Source organism: Schistocerca gregaria, chromosome 3 (genome assembly GCF_023897955.1).
Source record: "Schistocerca gregaria isolate iqSchGreg1 chromosome 3, iqSchGreg1.2, whole genome shotgun sequence".
NCBI lineage: Eukaryota > Metazoa > Arthropoda > Insecta > Orthoptera > Acrididae > Schistocerca > Schistocerca gregaria.
In genome coordinates, this window is record NC_064922.1 from 413,304,308 (window position 1) to 413,323,402 (window position 19,095).

Here is a 19,095-nt window from a genome sequence, read left to right on the forward strand (position 1 = left end):
AGTAAAAGACCACATCCAGCGTAACTTGGTGAATCGTCCACCACAATACATTCCAACAGACGTTCGGGCGCTTCTCCTGCAAAAAGCTACTTGGTCGTCCGCGCAGAATGACATGATACACTGGCCGTGTCGTCGCCGTTTGTACTGCTGGTAGGGCGAGTCGGACGTAATGGAAGGCTAGATAAAAGATACCGATGTAGAAGAGTGATGGAGGGACGTGTTGTGTCATCATAGGCCGTGTGAGAGAGGGTGGTACCAGGTCCTCTAGTAACAAACCCGTCAAAATGTTCGACTGCAGTGCCATAATTTGATTAACGAGGAAATAGAGCGACAAACCTGTCATAAACAGAGACAAGTCCAAGGTCTCCCCGATCCAGTGGCAGGGTAAGAGTTTTATATTTGATCTTGAAAAGCCTTCCTGAACTCACAAAGCATCCGAAAGCCTTGGGAAGATATCCACTCCCCATAGTTGATTGCAAGCAATGCCTGACCAAACATTGTGTAACAGTCGTCGGTAGTTGTGAGCAGCGATGTGTTGTACATCGCCAGTGAATCAATGCCAAAGCATTTTCTAGTACCTCTGAGCTGTAGGGGGGTGACACAGTTAGCAGGCAGACCGACCACAATATTCATGACCAGTGATTTGGTGATGTAGATACGACTACATGAGCCCGTGTCGTATGTAGAGACCCAGTCCAGTGTGTTACCAGTGTCTTCGCCATTGTGGATCACAACCACCAGGTCGTCAGCAGTACAATGGAAGGTGTGACCTCGAAACGTCATACCGTTAGTCGGAGGGGTAGGTCGCATAATAGTGGTTCAAGGGCCACAACATAGAGAAATGGATGGCAGTCTTGGCATACAAATCGGGAAATCGTGTGGTGCGGCGTAGGTCGACCATTGACAATCACCTTGGAGTATGCAATATGGAGGAGCGGCATCATGACAGTGATACATGGCCACGGGCATCATACATGTTGGAGTACTGCTTCCAAATAGTCATGGTCCGCGTGATCGAAGACTTGACTAACATCAAACCAACGCAATGGTACCAGTCGTAGAAAGGTGTTTTGTTTCACCGGAAGCACGGAATTTCTAACCACTGGTGGGTATGTCTTCCAGTGGAACATATTGACCAATTTATTACACACACACATGACGTATGGGGACACTACGGAGTAACAAAATGTACAGACAAGATTTCCTAACTTTTCTACTTTCCTGATTTACGACGACGTCTTTCAAATATTAAATAAGTGTGCTATTTGCCAAAGAACAAAACCACCCAATACGTCAAAGTTTACAGAACTACACCCCATACTAACCAAAGCTCCACTGGAAATGGTTTCTCTGGATATCGCGGGACCATATCCTAGAGCAAAAGGAGGTGTCAAATACATAATAGCTCTTTTGATGTTTTCACAAAATACATGAAACTTTATGCTATCAAAACCATTACAGCCATTAGCATCATAAGGGGAATTGAAGAAGATTATTTACGTAGAGTAGTGAAACCCAAAGTAATATTAGCAGACAATGCAGCCTATTTCGTAGCAAGAAAATGGAAACAATTCATGAATACACAGGGCATATCTTGGTAAGTTTTTTCCACCCAGAAGCAAGTCCCGTGGAGGGGGTGTTTAAAGAATTCAATAGATTTATAAGGACTTACGCTCATAATAAGCATCCACGACGGGTTGAATATGTGACTCCATTAATGCAAATAGTAAACAATCTCCCCCACTCTTCCACACGTTTCACTCCTAATGAACTGATGTTTAACACAAAGCAAACTGACGAATGGGTATCACTCATACGAAAATTACCTACTAAAGAGTTAACTTTACGGGATAAAATCAAACGAGCAATAATTACTCTAGATAATAGAGCAGAATACAGAAAAAGAATATACAACAAAAAGTTAAAACGAGTTGCCCATTTTTTTGGAGGGCAACAAGTCCTATTGAGAGCACATCCCAAATCGACAAAGATCGGTAAGTTGAACAAAAGATGGCAATTACTATACTCAGGGCCATATATTATTGCAAAACTACCCCTCGAATTTAATAGGTTGGTATATGAAAGAAAGGGGAGAGACAAAGATCTCCACTCTCACAAAGACTTAAAAACTTTTCAAGAGTAGTGACTCAATATCACAGCAGTTTTCTTGTCATAAAATATATTTATAAGTAATTTCATAGTTTTATATGTGTATTTTTGAATGAAATATGTATATATTTAAATAATTTTCTTGTTTCGTAAGCAAAGACAAAATATTTGACTAGAAGGAAGTGTAAAAACACAGCTTCACGCGAAGTGAAATGGAAACTGGAACAGCGTACGACTCAGCTGTGCTCGCTCAACAATGAATGCTTACGTCAGTACTCGGGAAAAGACATTGACCTTGCGCAACTATATTTACTATCAGGGAATAAAGGAATATAACATTAAATTTAGGCCTATATCAACATGCGAAGTTGCGTTAATACTAAAATATATACATTGTAGCTGGAATTTAAAGAAATCATTACAATGAAAGATACAGGAAGTGTTAGGTAGTAAAAGGCTAGGATACTGTAGGAGATGTCAAAGTAACTTTCTTTACAGGGTAAATGAATAAAATGGATACAAATGCAAGTAAATAAATATATAAACAAATAAGAATGAAATGGCTACAAATCAAGGTGATGACCGAGTATATGCGTGGCCTATGAGCTACTAAACACAATTAGTTTTTAAGTTAGTTATAAGTTTTTTATATTGCAGTGATCACTGTTTCGACACGGCACAGAAGAAGAGATTTTCGACGGGTGTTATAGGTACCAAATGAAAAACGGGCCGCACGTCAACCAAATGATTTCGTTATCAGTATGTTTGTGTGTATATTTTGGTCATCAAGCAAATGAAGAATAAGAATATACATCGTCGCAGTGCAACTACAGAACACTTACCCGTACCTACTGATTACAAAGTGCACAAACACACGGAGGGAGGCACGTTACCTCAAATAAAACTAATCAATTCATATCGCGTCAAATGCGAATATAAACGACGACATTTCCACATAATCGTCAAGAGATAAGTAAGACGTAATGCAAAAACTTTTAAGTTACGAACACAAAGGTACACGTAAAAAATTATAAGCAACACAACGGTATATAGTACATGAGACGTTAATACGTATCGGTTTCATGAAAAGAGAGTTCCCTGATAAGTGATTTAAGAAAGGACGAATAGCATTTCCTTAGTAATTCATAAACCAGTAGAATAGTATTCCTTATTCCCTCCCCAGCTGTGGCCGAGCGGTTCTAGCCGCTACAGTCTGGAACCGAACGACCGCTACGATCGCAGGTTCGAATCCTGCCTCGGTCATGGTTGTGTGTGATGTCCTTAGGTTAGTTCGGTTTAAGTGGTTCTAAGTTATAGGGGACTGATGACCTCAGAAGTTAAGTCCCATAGTGCTCAGAGCCATCTGAACCAACCCTCCCCCAAGAAGCGGCGCCAAAGCGTAGTTAAGTCAGCAACGCTAAATGTAGGATCCTGATGTAAATGTCTTTCTCTCTTTCTCCCTGGGAAAATATTAAACCCTCATAAGTGATTATGCATGACTGGAAAATAAAATGTGGTTGCATTGAATGCATGTATAGTAACACAATGTAATGGAATGTAAATAAGTTACTTATATTTATGTAAAATGAGTTTTTTTAAGCTAACCAACAATCTATACTAACCGACAACTGTAATTGCAAAAGGAATTTTGTAATGTTTTGGTATTTAATAATTTTCTACGCTTGATACAAATAATGGGTGGAATGTCAGCCTTAGACGTAAGCCATTGTAATATGCAGTGTTATGTCAAAATGTTTATGTGAATTTTATGTGTATATCGAGCCATATGTAAAAGATGAACTTGAGAAACTAACACAAACGGAAAAAACCTCAAGGACTAAAAACATTTCTCACGTCAAAGTGAACGACGAAATAGATACTGGTATCCAAACGCGTGTGCAATAGAGCAACGAATCAGCTATGGTAATATCATGCTACGCAACGTCTGATATATTAATCAACAAACTACAATTATGCAAGCATCACTTACCTTGTCGTCGGGTGTTGATGTGCAGTATTCACCCCAGTGACAATGTGGATACGACGGAGAAGATCCTTCCCGGGGCGTATCAAAGGTGAATTATCTGCCGCAACATCGGTTCTTGGAGAGTAAACACACATGCACCGCACTCGCAATGGGAGATCACGCCACAGCAAATTATTCGACTGATAGTACGCCACTCAGTGTGAAAGTGACACTAAAGCGGGAGTAGAAGCGCGACGACCGTACACAATAATGCGTGGAGCATAAACGGCTCTTGCACAGCCAACAAACATATTTGGTGCACATGCGCCCAGAGACTGGCAATGTCGCCAAAATGCCAAGTAGCCGCTCCAACAGCGCCCCCATGTAAATACTATGAACTATGCGTATATAAGTTATGTATTTCCTGTAAGATTATGTGTAAGCAAGACAAACTGACACCTCCAACCCCAAATACAAAGAAACATACGCCGACAAATAAAGATCATTGTACCCCTTTCGGCAAAATTTAAATTTAAGGTGTACGAGTGCATACAAAAAACTGTGCACCTCCATTGCATGTCACCGCACAGTGTGGGGGCAATTGTATAGATACATAAGGAAAACCACCAACAAGCTACGACAAAAATTTAAAACCAACGATAATAATCATTAGCGCGGCCGCTGTAAGCACCGGAAACTATGTAATTTGCTAAGCCGGAAGGGGAATAACAAATGATAAAAACTCCAGTTTTTTGTCAATCATTAGAGAGACTCTGTCTTTAGTTCTCGTGGCGAGAAGACGTTTTTCTTGTAATACAATGTGTCATCTGAGTAATAATCCTATGAAAATATTAAGTTTGAAAGTTCGTTTTTGTGCAAAATCACGAAGGTTTTCTTTTCTCCCGCGCATTATGCCAATGTCATGTCAACAAGCTGCCTGCATCAGAAGAGGAGGTCCCATTAAGAATTAATATTATACACACGGTCAAGAAAGAGAAAAACTTATGGCGGAAGAAGACGAATATAACCAAGGGTACCAGACTCGACTAAGTTCACGACACCACTGGCTCAAAAGTGAAAGGCAATTTATTCGCTGTAAAATTAATAAAAGTAAAATATGTCAATAATATAATTAATTTATATACAGGGTGTTACAAAAAGGTACGGCCAAACATTCAGGAAACATTCCTCACACACAAATAAAGAAAAGATGTTATGTGAACATGTGTCCAGAAACGCTTTAATTTCCATGTTAGAGCTCATTTTAGTTTCGTCAGTATGTACTGTGCTTCCTCGATTCACCGCCAGTTGGCCCAATTGAAGGAAGGCAATGTTGACTTCGGTGCTTGTGTTGACATGCGACTCATTGTTCTACAGTACTAGCATCAAGCACGTCAGTACGTAGCATCGACAGGTTAGTGTTCATTACAAACGTGGTTTTGCAGTCAGTGCAATGTTTACAAATGCGGAGTTGGCAGATGCCCATTTGATGTATGGATTAGCATAGGGCAATAGCCGTGGCGCGGTACGTTTGTATCGACACAGATTTCCAGAACGAAGGTGTCCCGACAGGAAGACTTTCAAAGCAATTGATCGGCGTCTTAGGGAGCACGGAACATTCCAGCCTATGACTCGCGACTGGGGAAGACCTAGAACGACGAGGACACCTGCAATGGACGAGGCAATTCTTCGTGCAGTTGACGATAACCCTAATGCCAGCGTCAGAGAAGTTGCTGCTGTACAAGGTAACGCTGACCATGTCACTGTATGGAGAGTACTACGGGAGAACCAGTTGTTTCCGTACCATGTACAGCGCGTGCAGGTACTATCAATAGCTGATTGGCCTCCACGGGTACACTTCTGCGAACGGTTCATCCAACAATGTGTCAATCCTCATTTCAGTGCAGATGTTCTCTTTACGGATGAAGCTTCATTCCAACGTGATCAAATTGTAAATTTTCACAATCGACATGTGTGGGCTGGCGAGAATCCGCACGCAATTGTGCAATCACGTCATCTACACAGATTTTCTGTGAACGTTTGTGCAGGCATTGTTGGTGATGTCTTGATTGGGCCCCATGTTCTTCCACCTACGCTCAATGGAGCACGTTATCATGATTTCATATGGGATACTCTACCTGTGCTGCTAGAACATGTGCCTTTACAAGTACGACACAACATGTGGTTCATGCACGATGGAGCTCCTGCACATTTCAGTCGAAGTGTTCGTACGCTTCTCAACAACAGATTTGGTGACCGATGGACTGGTAGAGGTGGACCAATTCCATGGCCTCCACATTCTCATGACCTCAACCGTCTTGAGTTTCATTTATGGGGGCATTTGAAAGCTCTTGTCCACGCAACCCCGGTACCAATTGTAGAGACTCTTCGTGCTCCTATGTGTACGGCTGTGATACAATACTCCATTATCCAGGCCTGTATCAGCGCATCAGGGATTCCATGTGACGGAGTCTGGATGGATGTATCCTCGCTAACGGAGGACATTTTGAACATTTTCTGTAACAAAGTGTTTGAAGTCACGCTGGTACGTTCTGTTGCTGCGTGTTTCCATTGTATGATTTATGTGATTTGAAGAGATGTTATAAAATGAGCTCTAACATGGAAAGTAAGCGTTGCCGGACACATGTCCACATAACATATTTTCTTTCTTTGTGTGTAAGGAATTTTTCCTGAAAATTTGGCCATACCTTTTTGTATATATATATATATATATATATATATATATATATATATATATATATATATATATATATACTCCTGGAAATGGAAAAAAGAACACATTGACATCGGTGTGTCAGACCCACCATACTTGCTCCGGACACTGCGAGAGGGCTGTACGAGCAATGATCACACGCACGGCACAGCGGACACACCAGGAACCGCGGTGTTGGCCGTCGAATGGCGCTAGCTGCGCAGCATTTGTGCACCGCCGCCGTCAGTGTGAGCCAGTTTGCCGTGGCATACGGAGCTCCAGCGCAGTCTTTAACAATGGTAGCATGCCGCGACAGCGTGGACGTGAACCGTATGTGCAGTTGACGGACTTTGAGCGAGGGCGTATAGTGGGCATGCGGGAGGCCGGGTGGACGTACCGCCGAATTGCTCAACACGTGGGGCGTGAGGTCTCCACAGTACATCGATGTTGTTGCCAGTGGTCGGCGGAAGGTGCACGTGCCCGTCGACCTGGGACCGGACCGCAGCGACGCACGGATGCACGCCAAGACCGTAGGATCCTACGCAGTGCCGTAGGGGACCGCACCGCCACTTCCCAGCAAATTAGGGACACTGTTGCTCCTGGTGTATCGGCGAGGACCATTCGCAACCGTCTCCATGAAGCTGGGCTACGGTCCCACACACCGTTAGGCCGTCTTCCGCTCACGCCCCAACATCGTGCAGCCCGCCTCCAGTGGTGTCGCGACAAGCGTGAATGGAGGGACGAATGGAGACGTGACGTCTTCAGCGATGAGAGTCGCTTCTGCCTTGGTGCCAATGATGGTCGTATGTGTGTTTGGCGCCGTGCAGGTGAGCGCCACAATCAGGACTGCTTACGACCGAGGCACACAGGGCCAACACCCGGGAGCGATCTCCTGCACTGGCCGTACACCTCTGGTGATCGTCGAGGGGACACTGAATAGTGCACGGTACATCCAAACCGTCATCGAACCCATCGTTCTACCACTCCTAAAACCGGCAAGGGAACTTGCTGTTCCAACAGGACAATGCACGTCCGCATTTATCTCGTGCCACCCAACGTGCTCTAGAAGGTGTAAGTCAACTACCCTGGCCAGCAAGATCTCCGGATCTGTCCCCCATTGAGCATATTTGGGACTGGATGAAGCGTCGTCTCACGCGGTCTGCACGTCCACCACGAACGCTGATCCAACTGAGGCGCCAGGTGGAAATGGCATGGCAAGCCGTTCCATAGGACTACATCCAGAATCTCTACGATCGTCTCCATGGGAGAATAGCAGCCTGCATTGCTGCGAAAGATGGATATACACTATACTAGTGCCGACATTGTGCATGCTCTGTTGCCTGGGTCTATGTGCCTGTGGTTCTGTCAGTGTGATCATGTGATGTATCTGACCCCAGGAATGTGTCAATAAAGTTTCCCCTTCCTGGGACAATGAATTCACAGTGTTCTTATTTCAATTTCCAGGAGTATATATATATATATCTTAAAAACAAAGATTCCAAGACTTACCAAGCGGGAAAGCGCCGGTAGATAGGCACAATGAATAAAACACACAAACACACACACAGAATTTCAAGTTGCCGCCACTCATACCTCACCTGTCATTCAACATCATCTTTGCCTCCACACTTCCGCCTTGACTTACATCTCTGCCCATACTCTTTGCCTTTAAATATGTCTGCTTGTGTCTGTGTATGTATGGATGGATATGTGTGTGTATGTGAGTAAACCTATCCTTTTTTCCCCCTAAGGTAAGTCTATCCGCTCCCGGGATTGGAATGACTCCTTACCCTCTCCCTTAAATCCCATATCCTTTCATCTTTCCTTTTCCTTCCCTCTTTCCTGACGAAGCAGCCGCCGGTTGCGAAAGCTCGAAATTCTTTGTGTGTGTTTGTGCGTTTTATTCATTGTGCCTATCTACCGGCGCTTTCCCGCTTGGTAAGTCTTGGAATCTTTCTTTTTAATATATTTTTCCCATGCGGAAGTTTCTTTCTATTTTTTATATATATATTATATATTTGCACACCAAACATTAAATGGTCATGGTGGTGTCGTACGAGCGGCGTGACTGTTTCTGGAAAGACACGTGAACGATTGCGACGTCTGTCCGTGCCAGAAGATGCGGTCCACGAGGAAGCAGTAACTACTGCGCAGAAGCAAATCCAATTCTGACGTTCTGCGCATGACGTCACTGAGGAACAGCTCTTGGCGCGCGCGAAGTGTACGTTTGTTACGGACCTTGATGCGGTCGATGTTGATAAAGCCTTATACCCAGCACTGTGAGTACCATTCCACGAGCCCCACGGAGAGAATATTGTCCGGCAGTATTCCTTCCTCTAGAAGTATAGCGTCACTGCTGCCTGTGGGAGACTGTTCACAATCCTTTTCAGTTTCACCTGTCGTAATTTGAGTACATTGCCGTTCTAGACACGCCAACCTAACACGTCCTTCATGGAGCAACCACGTGTCTGTCCGTCGTACATAACAATCGTCCAACAGCCGCCAGTGATTAAGTATAAGGGCCCTTGTTTCGTCATTTCGATTCTGATCCATCGTACCCTTTAAGGACCCGGTATGTTTTAGAAGTGGTCCATTCTTAGGCCACGTGGCTGACCACCTCGCCGTAAGATTGGAAAGCCGCAGTAGCGACATCCGGTGGAACTTCGAACGGGAGATTGAAAACGCGTAGCGTACGGTATCGACAAACTACCCCCATAGGGCCATCGGAGTGTTGTTTACATTTTCGCGTAGACGTTATTCGTAATAGAGTGGTGTATGCTTATTATGTTCTGTGGATCAATTTTAACGTCGTCACGTATAAAACATTCAGCTTTAAAAGCTCGCGACTGTGCATAATCGAGCTTAAAACTGGTCTTTATAGTGAAATTAGAATTTTATTAATACCTTCATCTGCTAACGGGCGTTGATATATATGAAAATGTGTGCCCCGACCGGGATCTCCTGCTTACATGGCAGACGCTCTATCCATCTGTGCCACCGATGGCACAGAGGATAGCGCGACTACAGGGACTACCACGGACATGCCTTCCGCGAGACCCACATTCTCACCTTGTATGTCCACGCACTAAATTCGTAGTGTCCCACCCCAGTTATTACTTGTGGAAGACATTCTTACCAAGTCCGGTAAGAGTTCGGGGAATTTGTGTGAATCCGCATCGAAGAAGGTCATGACCCGTGTCGCCAGAACTATTTACTTATATGGATATGGTTCCAAGAACAGACACCATATCCATATAAGTATATAGAACTTTATAGTGGTTTGTCTATATGAGTGTGCCACGTTATGTCGGCTATGATGGACTCTGAACTATCGGGGTCAGGGATTTTCTCTGCCTCGTGATGGCTGGGTGTGGTGTGATGTCCTTAGGTTAGTTAGGTTTAAGTAGTTCTAAGTTCTAGGGGACTGATGACCATAGATGTTAAGTTCCATAGTGTTCAGAGCCATTTGAACCATTTTTTGAACTCTGAACTAGCGGCGACGGCGTAGTAAACAACTACGTGCTTACACGACGCCGCGGACGGAACGTAAAAGTAAAAGCACGTCCGCGCAGGTCCGCCACTGAAGGCTGTTTCTTCAGCGCTACTGATTCAGCTAAGCATAGCGATTTTTCTTAAAAAGAAAGAAAAACTTTAAATGTAGTAAACAACGCCAATTTTTTCCGTAAACTTGTGGAAAATGTTTAGAACAAGCTGTTTCTCGCCACTTTTTAATGGTGCTCCACAAGCGTGTTTCACTACGGGGCAAGAAGCAGCGTCAACCATTTTCACACGGAATATTAACAGCTCTACAATCGGAGCACAACAGTACAGGGACTGCGATGGTACGCGATTTTTTAAATGAAAACTACATAGCTGAAACATGATTATGAAAAACGTTGATGGCTGTTAACAAATTTGAACATCTTAACTTTTCATTTACCTTAATTTACTAATAAGATACCTAAAACATTATTGCGATCTACTTTCAAGAGCGTGGCAATACCAGTGTACTTGTACTGTGCCAGTTGACCAATTATCGTCTTTGTGTTCATTTACATCATGTTTATTATTATTATGAACGCAGTGTACCAGCGGAACACGAGCGAGCACAATCGAATGGAAACCGAAACCGATCGAACAGTGTCCACTCGCACTCAGCTATCGCATACAGCATAGAGAATTCTCGCTCGCTTGTGTTCGCTCCTGTGTAAACCAGACTTCACGATCCTATCATATACAACATGTGCTGACAATGAGGCAAAAAAATTTTGAACCCAGCGTTCGGTTTTGATAATACACTGACGGAGCCAGCCGCGGTGGACGAGCGGTTCTGGGCGCTACAGCCTATATGTGTGATGTCCTTGGGTTGGTTGGGTTTAAGTAGTTCTAAGTTCTAGGGGTCTGATGACCTCAGAAATTAAGTCCCATAGTGCTCAGAGACATTTTTGTGAACACTGACGGAAAAAAAATCGCAGTGACAAGAAGGAGCTGTGCAACATAAATGAAAATTTGGCGTGTTTCTACATCTGTAAGACGATGTCAATTGAAATTTAGCACAAATCGCATGAAAGTGGCGCTAATAGTGTCACTATGAGGATAGAAATCATGTTTGCATTAAAGACACATTTTAACGGTTGTGAGCGTTAGTTACTTTGAGACTGGATGTGGTGCGTTGATTGTTGCTCAAGAATTCCTTTACTCTACAGTATTTTTTGGTGTTGCGATTGTTTACGTCAGTGTAGATTATCCATCAAATCACTGCAGTGCCATTCTTACGATATATTTTGTCGTTAAAAAAAAAATGGTTCAAATGGCTCTGAGCACTATGGGACTTAACTTCTGAGGTCATCAGTGCCCTAGTACTTAGAACTTAACCAGACTGTAGCGCCTAGAACCGCTTGGCCACTTCGGCCGGCTATTTTATCATTCATGACGTTTCCGAGTGGTGTAGTATCCATGTCTGAAGTTATGAAAATACTTACGACACGTTCATGTCCAATTACTAAGAACGTTTCTTTATCAACTTTTAATGCATGCATTAAGAAAGGTGGTGGTTACCTTGATCAGTTGCTTTAGCTGCTAATCTGCTACATGGAAGGAATTGTTTATACTAAAAAATGCTACGGTCGCAGGTTCGAATCCTGCATCGGGCATGGATGTGTGTGATGTCCTTAGGTTAGTTAGGTTTAAGTAGTTCTAAGTTCCAGGGGACTGATGACCTCAGATGTTAAGTCCCATAGTGCTCAGAGCCATTTGAACCACTAACAAAAAAATAAGTATTAATTTTCGGCAGTTAACTTCTTATCGCAAAGTACTAAACTTAGGATCTTCTATCATTTAGAGAATCTTCACTCAAATGATTTAGAACACAGCGAGCCCAAATCCGTACGTAATCCTTTTCTGACTTGCGTGGTATCTCTTCCGACAACGGAATTCCCTCATTTCATACACAAATGGAACGGGAAGAGACGCTATCATGTGGGAACACGGCAAGCACCCTTCGCCCTGCACTTCGCAGTGGTTTGCAGAAAATGTATGCAGATGTAGACTCAGTTTTTCCGCAGAGCATGGCGATTATTAGTTTCAGTTTTGAGGCGGGAACTGAAGCAGCCGGGGACGTACAAAACGTTATTTGATTCCATTCTGTTCGTAAATTTTTACCATTATTCGTTTGCTTCCATGTTGTGAAATACGAAAAATACATGAGTCCCTTTCTAATATATCCGAAAACCAATCACTATTTTACTACGTATTTTCTCTAGTTCATCAATTTTCCGCCTTTCTGTCTCTTTTCATCGTATTGGAACCTATTTCCCGTACCTATTATTCTAAAGGATTAATTGCTATTGTTAACATTTTATTCAAAAACACCAGTCACCCGAAATAAAATCAGAGTTATTCTTTTATAGAAACAGATATCTGTGACGAAGCTCTTCCGAGGCTTAGCCTACTCAAAAATTTGAAGAAAAGTACAACTAGAATATAACAAGACATTGAAAACAATTTAAGTTTGTTTTGTACGTTACTAAACTTACATTCGATCCGTCCAAGAGCTGGCAGTTCACAGATTTATGCAGGCTAACCAGTTTTTACGTTTCACTGGAGGCTTCTAGGAACAGCATCTTGCTTTGACGCGGCAGCCGGTAGTCACGTGTGCTGTGGGAGAGTGGCCTTGAGGCTTGTTTGAGCTGCGAAATTGTATTTCGCGCGCGTAAGTTCAGGTTTAGTAGTACCATTCGTGAGTGCACGCGTTTAACTCATTATGTTACGGCTAGTGCAGACGAAACAGTTATATCTTTATTTCGCGAATTAGATGACAACTCATTTTGAAGCTAATCTTACTAAACCAAGTCGCTTACAAAGATGAGCTATTCACACTACACTGACGACATTAAAATATTTGATGGCAAACAGAATAGAAAATTTCAATTTTCTTGTAATAAAAAGTATCCTTGGCTTACAGGATGCTCTGCTAACAAATTGTATTGTTATACTTGTATTTTGTTTGATGCGTCTGGAATTGAAAAAGATTAGACATGAGCTTCTGTCAAAGTATGCGCAACAAAAAGATTTAGCAGAAAAGTCGAGAAACAACAGCATTCAAGAAGGCACCTTCAGAATCACAGCAGTTTTCAGTTCTTGGATCATTGAGAATCATTTTCTGAAGGAGACAAACTTCTATTCATAAAATATAAAGCGGTTGTGAAACAAAAAAAGATTCGTAACCGAGAGACTTATTGATATTGTTTGTATCTTTGGAAAGCGAAAGTTCGCATTCAGAGACCACTCTGACGATGAAAGTTCTGGAAACAAGAGAGTTACTTTAAATTACTTGAACTTTTGTCTAGACAGAAGTTTATTCATGATCACTTGCAGGAGCACGCCTGGGTTCAAAGGAACATAAAACACAGTTCAAATGGAATTGATTTAGTCGATGTCGTTAATGATGGAATTAAAGAGAGTTAGAATCATACGAGTTTGTTGCAGTGCAAGCAGATAAAACCCTGGATATATCTTGTAAGTCACAAACGAATATTCTAGTGATAAAATTGCTCATGTTTTATCAGAAATTGTACTCAGTGTACATGATGTCTGAGGCATTGCTTAAAAAATAATGAACCAACTTTGATGTAGCCTCAGTAATATCAGTTAAACATGGTGGCGTCCAAAACTTTGTTACACAAAAATATCCACGAGCTATATTTTAGCACTTTTATACTTGCAAACTTAATCTAATGCTGTTAATCATCATCATCAGTTTTCTGCTATATTAGCCGGTCCTTTTCCTCTCCATTTTCTGCGATCCATTGCAGTTAGGTTTTTCATGTGCAACTTCTTAGCATTCCATTCGTTTTTCGAAAATCTACAAAGAGAACACAACTCTTAGAAAATAAAAGATTCCGATTGCCTAAAACATGTACTGAATGCTGGAATTCAATTCAGGAGCTATTTTGGCAATATATCTTAAATACCATGAGTTTAAAGCATTTTCCACAATTTGACCACAATTGATGTGGACTGAGATGCAGAGTCGTTCTACAGTGCTTATGGTTTTCTTAGCAATCTTACTAAAATTCAATTCCTTTTCCTGCTGTGCCTTTACACAGAAATATTAGTGTGTGTTGACCATCTTAATGGACTTCTTCAATACAAAATTGCGTGTGATATTATTATGTGCAATGCTGAAATAAAGAAGACATCTGTTTGTTAAAAGACATTGTATCGGAAAAACTGTGAACTCATCTATTGAAAGTTGTAGCAATAAATTTCACGGTGAAATATGTGTTAGAGAATATGACTTGCAGTTCCTTAAAATGTTATCTTTGAGATCTTAGATAACATGATAGCGCAAATTGAAATGAGATTTGGAGACCTTCAGAATATTCAGTTTATGGAGTTGCTTGATAAGAACCAGTTTTGAAATTATAGGTAAAATTTTCCAGCATCAAAACTAAATTGCTTTCATACAACTTACCCATTATACAACAAAGAACGACCGGAAAATCTATTGGAAAATGAGTTAGGAAACATTTATACTGACAAACATAAAAACTTACCTCTTGCAGACTTTAAATTCTTTATGGGCAATGATCTTGAAAATATTTATAACAAAGTTACAAAGCTTATCAAATTTATTCTTATATTGCCTGTCACTACAGCTTCTGAGATAAGAATTTAAAATTGCCTTGCTATTCAATGGCAAATATAGCTTAAGTTCTCTCTGCATAACAGCCATAGAAAAGAAACTGGTAAATCACTCACAAGTGATCAGAAATTTAAAGATACTCTGATTGATAACTTAACTACCAAGAAGAATCGACGCACGTCTGTATAAAAAGATAGAAGGTAAGCCTTCCCGCAGTTAATTCATTAGCTACGCCTCTGACAGATATGTTGCTGAAATTTCCTCCAACATCTCCATTCCACCCATGAAATTTCATGTCTAGCGGCACTTCTTACAGCCTGCCTCATTAGGGGTGAAGGAATGTACTTCCTGTCTGACAAGACGCTTGGCCATCTTTAAAGTAAGTGCAGAGTAAGAACTTTTTCCGCGCCTATGGTTGCGACGCAGTTGTGGTGATGTATGAATCCTGGTTTGGGATTGCATCACCCATTTACAGTTCCATAAGAATCTATCGTTCCAGCAGTCACTCTAATTTCAGTACACATTTACTCATAAGGGACTAAAATGTAATGTTTATTCGGGAGTGCTGCATGAATTTTAGTACATTCGTGCTTACCGTTTGTCGTACAGGCTCTGCACGTCTTCCACAATAACCCAGAGCTCGTGAAGTCTCCTGCACATCTACAGGTGTGAAGCGACTCCGCCTAGCCAAGTCGATGACGTGACGCTATCGCGTCCCTGCCACTGCACAGCAACTATATAGAGATTAACGGGGAAGCACGTTTCTTTCGCTATCGTCAGTGCAGCCAACCCAGTCGGCTACAGCAAAAGAGGCGGCTACGTCCAGTACATAATGATACACACAGAGACGTCTCCAGCTAATTTAGCGCCTTGGCTAAGTAGCGTTTCTGACGCTCTAACCCGCTCCACCAATCCACTCCCCCCTCCAATTTGTCGTCCCAGTGCAATAATCTACTGTTTAGGCATATGCAACAGAACGAGGCACATTTCAGACTACCTAACAGACCAAAACGAAAATTGCTGCTCCGACACTGACAATGTTGAGTTTTCATGGAACAAATTGAAGGCAATCGTGAAATGCGTTTTGGACAGGTATGTGTCGAGTCAAACTGCAAGGGACGGGGAAAACCCACCGTGGTTCAACAACAAAGTTAGGAAGCTACTGCGAAAGCAAAGAGAGCTTCACTGCAAATTTAAACGCCACCAAAACCTCTCAGACAAACAGAAGCTAAACGATGTCAAAGTTAGCATAAGGAGGGCTATGCGTGAAGCGTTCAGTGAATTAGAAAGTAAAATTCTATGAACCGACTTGACAGAAAAACCTAGGAAGTTCTGGTCTTACGATAAATCAGTAAGTGGATCGAAACAGCATCTCCAGACACTCTGGGATGATAATGGCATTGAAACAGAGGATGACACGCGTAAAGCTGAAAGACTAAACACCTTTTTCAAAAGCTGTTTCACAGAGGAAGACCACACTGCAGTTCCTTCTCTAAATCCTCGCGCGAACGAAAAAATGACTGACATCGAAATAAGTGTCCAACGAATAGAAATGCAACTGAAATCACTCAACAGAGGAAAGTCCACTGGACCTGAAGGGATACCAGTTCGATTCTACACAGAGTACGAGAAAGAAATTGCCCCCCTTCTAACAGCCGCGTACCGCAAGTCTCTAGAGGAACGGAAGGTTCCAAATGATAGGAAAAGAGCACAGGTAATTCCAGTTTTCAAGAAGGGTCGTCGAGCAGATGCGCAAAACTATAGGCCTATATCTCTGACATCGATCTGTTGTAGAATTTTAGAACATGGTTTTTGCTCGCGTATCATGTCATTTCTGGAAACCCAGAATCTACACTGTAGGAATCAACATGGATTCCGGAAACAGCGATCGTGTGAGACCCAACTCGCTTTATTTGTTCATGAGACCCAGAAAATATTAGATACAGGCTCCCAGGTAGATGCCATTTTCCTTGACTTCGGAAGGCATTTGATACAGCTCCGCACTGTCGCCTGATAAACAATGTAAGAGAGCTCGGAATATCAGACCAGCTGTGTGGCTGGATTGAAGAGTTTTTAGCAAACAGAACACAGCATGTTGTTATCAATGGAGAGACGTCTACAGACGTTAAGGTAACCTCTGGCATGCCACAGGGGAATGTTGTGGGACCATTGCTTTTCTCAATATATATAAATGACCTAGTAGATAGTGTCGGAAGTTCCGTGCGGCTTTTCGCGGATGATGTTGTAGAATACAGAGAAGTTGCAGCATTAGAAAATTGTAGCGAAATGCAGGAAGAGCTGCAGCGGATAGGCACTTGGTGCAGGGAGTGGCAACTGGCTCTTAACATAGACAAATGTAATGTGTTGCGAATACATAGAAAGAAGGATCCATTATTGTATGATTAAATGATAGCGGAACAAACACTGGTAGCAGTTACTTCTGTAAAATATCTGGGAGTATGCGTACAGAAAGATTTGAAGTGGAATGATCATATAAAGTTAAGTGTTGGTAAGGCGGGTGCCAGGTTGAGATTCATTGGGAGGGTCCTTAGAAAATGTAGTCCATTAACAAAGGAGGCGGCTTACAAAACGCTAGTTCGATCTATACTTGAGTATTGCTCATCAGTATGGGATCCGTACCAGGAAGGGTTGACAGAGGAGATGGAGAAGATCCAAAGAAGAGCGACGCGTTTCGTCACAAGGTTATTTGGTAAGCGTGATAGCGTTACGGAGATGTTTAGCAAACTCAAGTGGCAGACTCTGCAAGAGAGGCGCTCTGCATCGCGGTGTAGCTTGCTGTCCAGGTTTCGAGAGAGTGCGTTTCTGGATGAGGTATCGATTATATTGCTTCCCCCTACTTATACCTCCCGAGGAAATCACGAATGTAAAATGAGAGAGATTCGAGCGCGCACGGAGGCTTTCCGGCAGTCGTTCTTGCCGCGAACCATACGCGACTGGAACAGGAAAGCGAGGTAATGGCAGTGGCACGTAAAGCGCCCTCCGCCACACACCGTTGGGTGGCTTGCGGAGTATAAATGTAGATGCAGATGAAGAAGCTGTATGGCAATGTGTCAAAAGTTGTTTCATAAGTAACTGTTTGGAGATTTAATTATATCAAAAGAGGAACTGCGGAATTAAAGCAAAATAAAAGTCAGAATATTGTGGAAAGCCGAAAAACAGCAGAAGAAAGGAATGATGTCTGACAATCATGTGAAAATACCACAGTCGCTTACCACCTATCTCATTTTCACGTTTCTGCCGCCAGCATCAACCGGGCTCCGAACCTGTGGATTACATTTTACCGGAATTGCACTAAAGCTAATTCAAAAATTAGTTTACAGAATGGTACGCTGTTAAATTTTCATTCTTGAGAGCAACACACAAAGCGAGGTGGGGCAATGGTTAGAACATTGAACTCTCATTCGTGAGGACGACGGTTCAATCCCTCGTCTGGCCATCTTGATTTTGGTTTTCCGTGATTTCCCTAAATCGCTTCACGCAGATGCCGGGACGGTTCCTTTGAAATGGCATGGCCAACTTCCTTCCCCATCCTTCCCTAATCGGATGGGACTGATGACCTCGCTGTTTGATCACCTCTCCCAAAACAACCAACCAAAAGAACGCCGTAAAAAGTCCACGTACCCAAACGCAATATTGGAGTGCTAAGTTATTTGCAGCCTCGTCTAAGAATCCTGTGTTCTTATGAAGTGACTCATGATTGCCCTGAACGACCTTAATGGGTATCAGATAAAACGCTGATCAAAAACTCACCAGTTAACGATTTTCCCAAAGTATAACTTCGATTTACTGTTTAAGGTGTGACGCAGTCTCAGCAAGAAACGATGTATTTTAAATACCAAAGCAGTGTTTTGGCGCTTCTGCATTGTGATATGGCGTGCCCTTAAAACAGTGCTAATGCTATATGTGCATATGTGCAAGGGTGGAAATGTTTGCAAAGAGCTGGCGATAATTCTTCCTGTTAATTACACTACTGGCCATTAAAATTGCTACACCAAGAAGAAATGCAGATGATAAACGGGTATTCATTGGGCAAATATATTATGCTAGAACTGACAAGTGATTACACTTTCACGCAATTTGGGTGCATAGATCCTGAGAAATCAGTACCCAGAACAACCACCTCTGGCCGTAATAATGGCC

At 42.4% G+C, this 19,095-nt stretch overlaps 1 protein-coding gene across 2 annotated transcripts in view; it reads right to left on the reverse strand.

Annotated features, from left to right (window-relative positions):
- Positions 1-15,674, reverse strand: part of LOC126353880 (cyclic GMP-AMP synthase-like receptor) — a 275,603-nt gene extending 259,929 nt beyond the window's left edge. Inside the window, exon 1 of one of the 2 annotated variants that reach the window (XM_050003085.1) lies at positions 15,530-15,674. The gene's annotated coding sequence lies outside the window, so the exon portion shown is untranslated. Of the gene's footprint in view, positions 1-12,823; positions 12,949-15,529 lie in introns of those variants that run through there. The other variant, XM_050003083.1, reaches the window with a different exon arrangement.
- Positions 15,675-19,095: the final 3,421 nt, after the last annotated feature.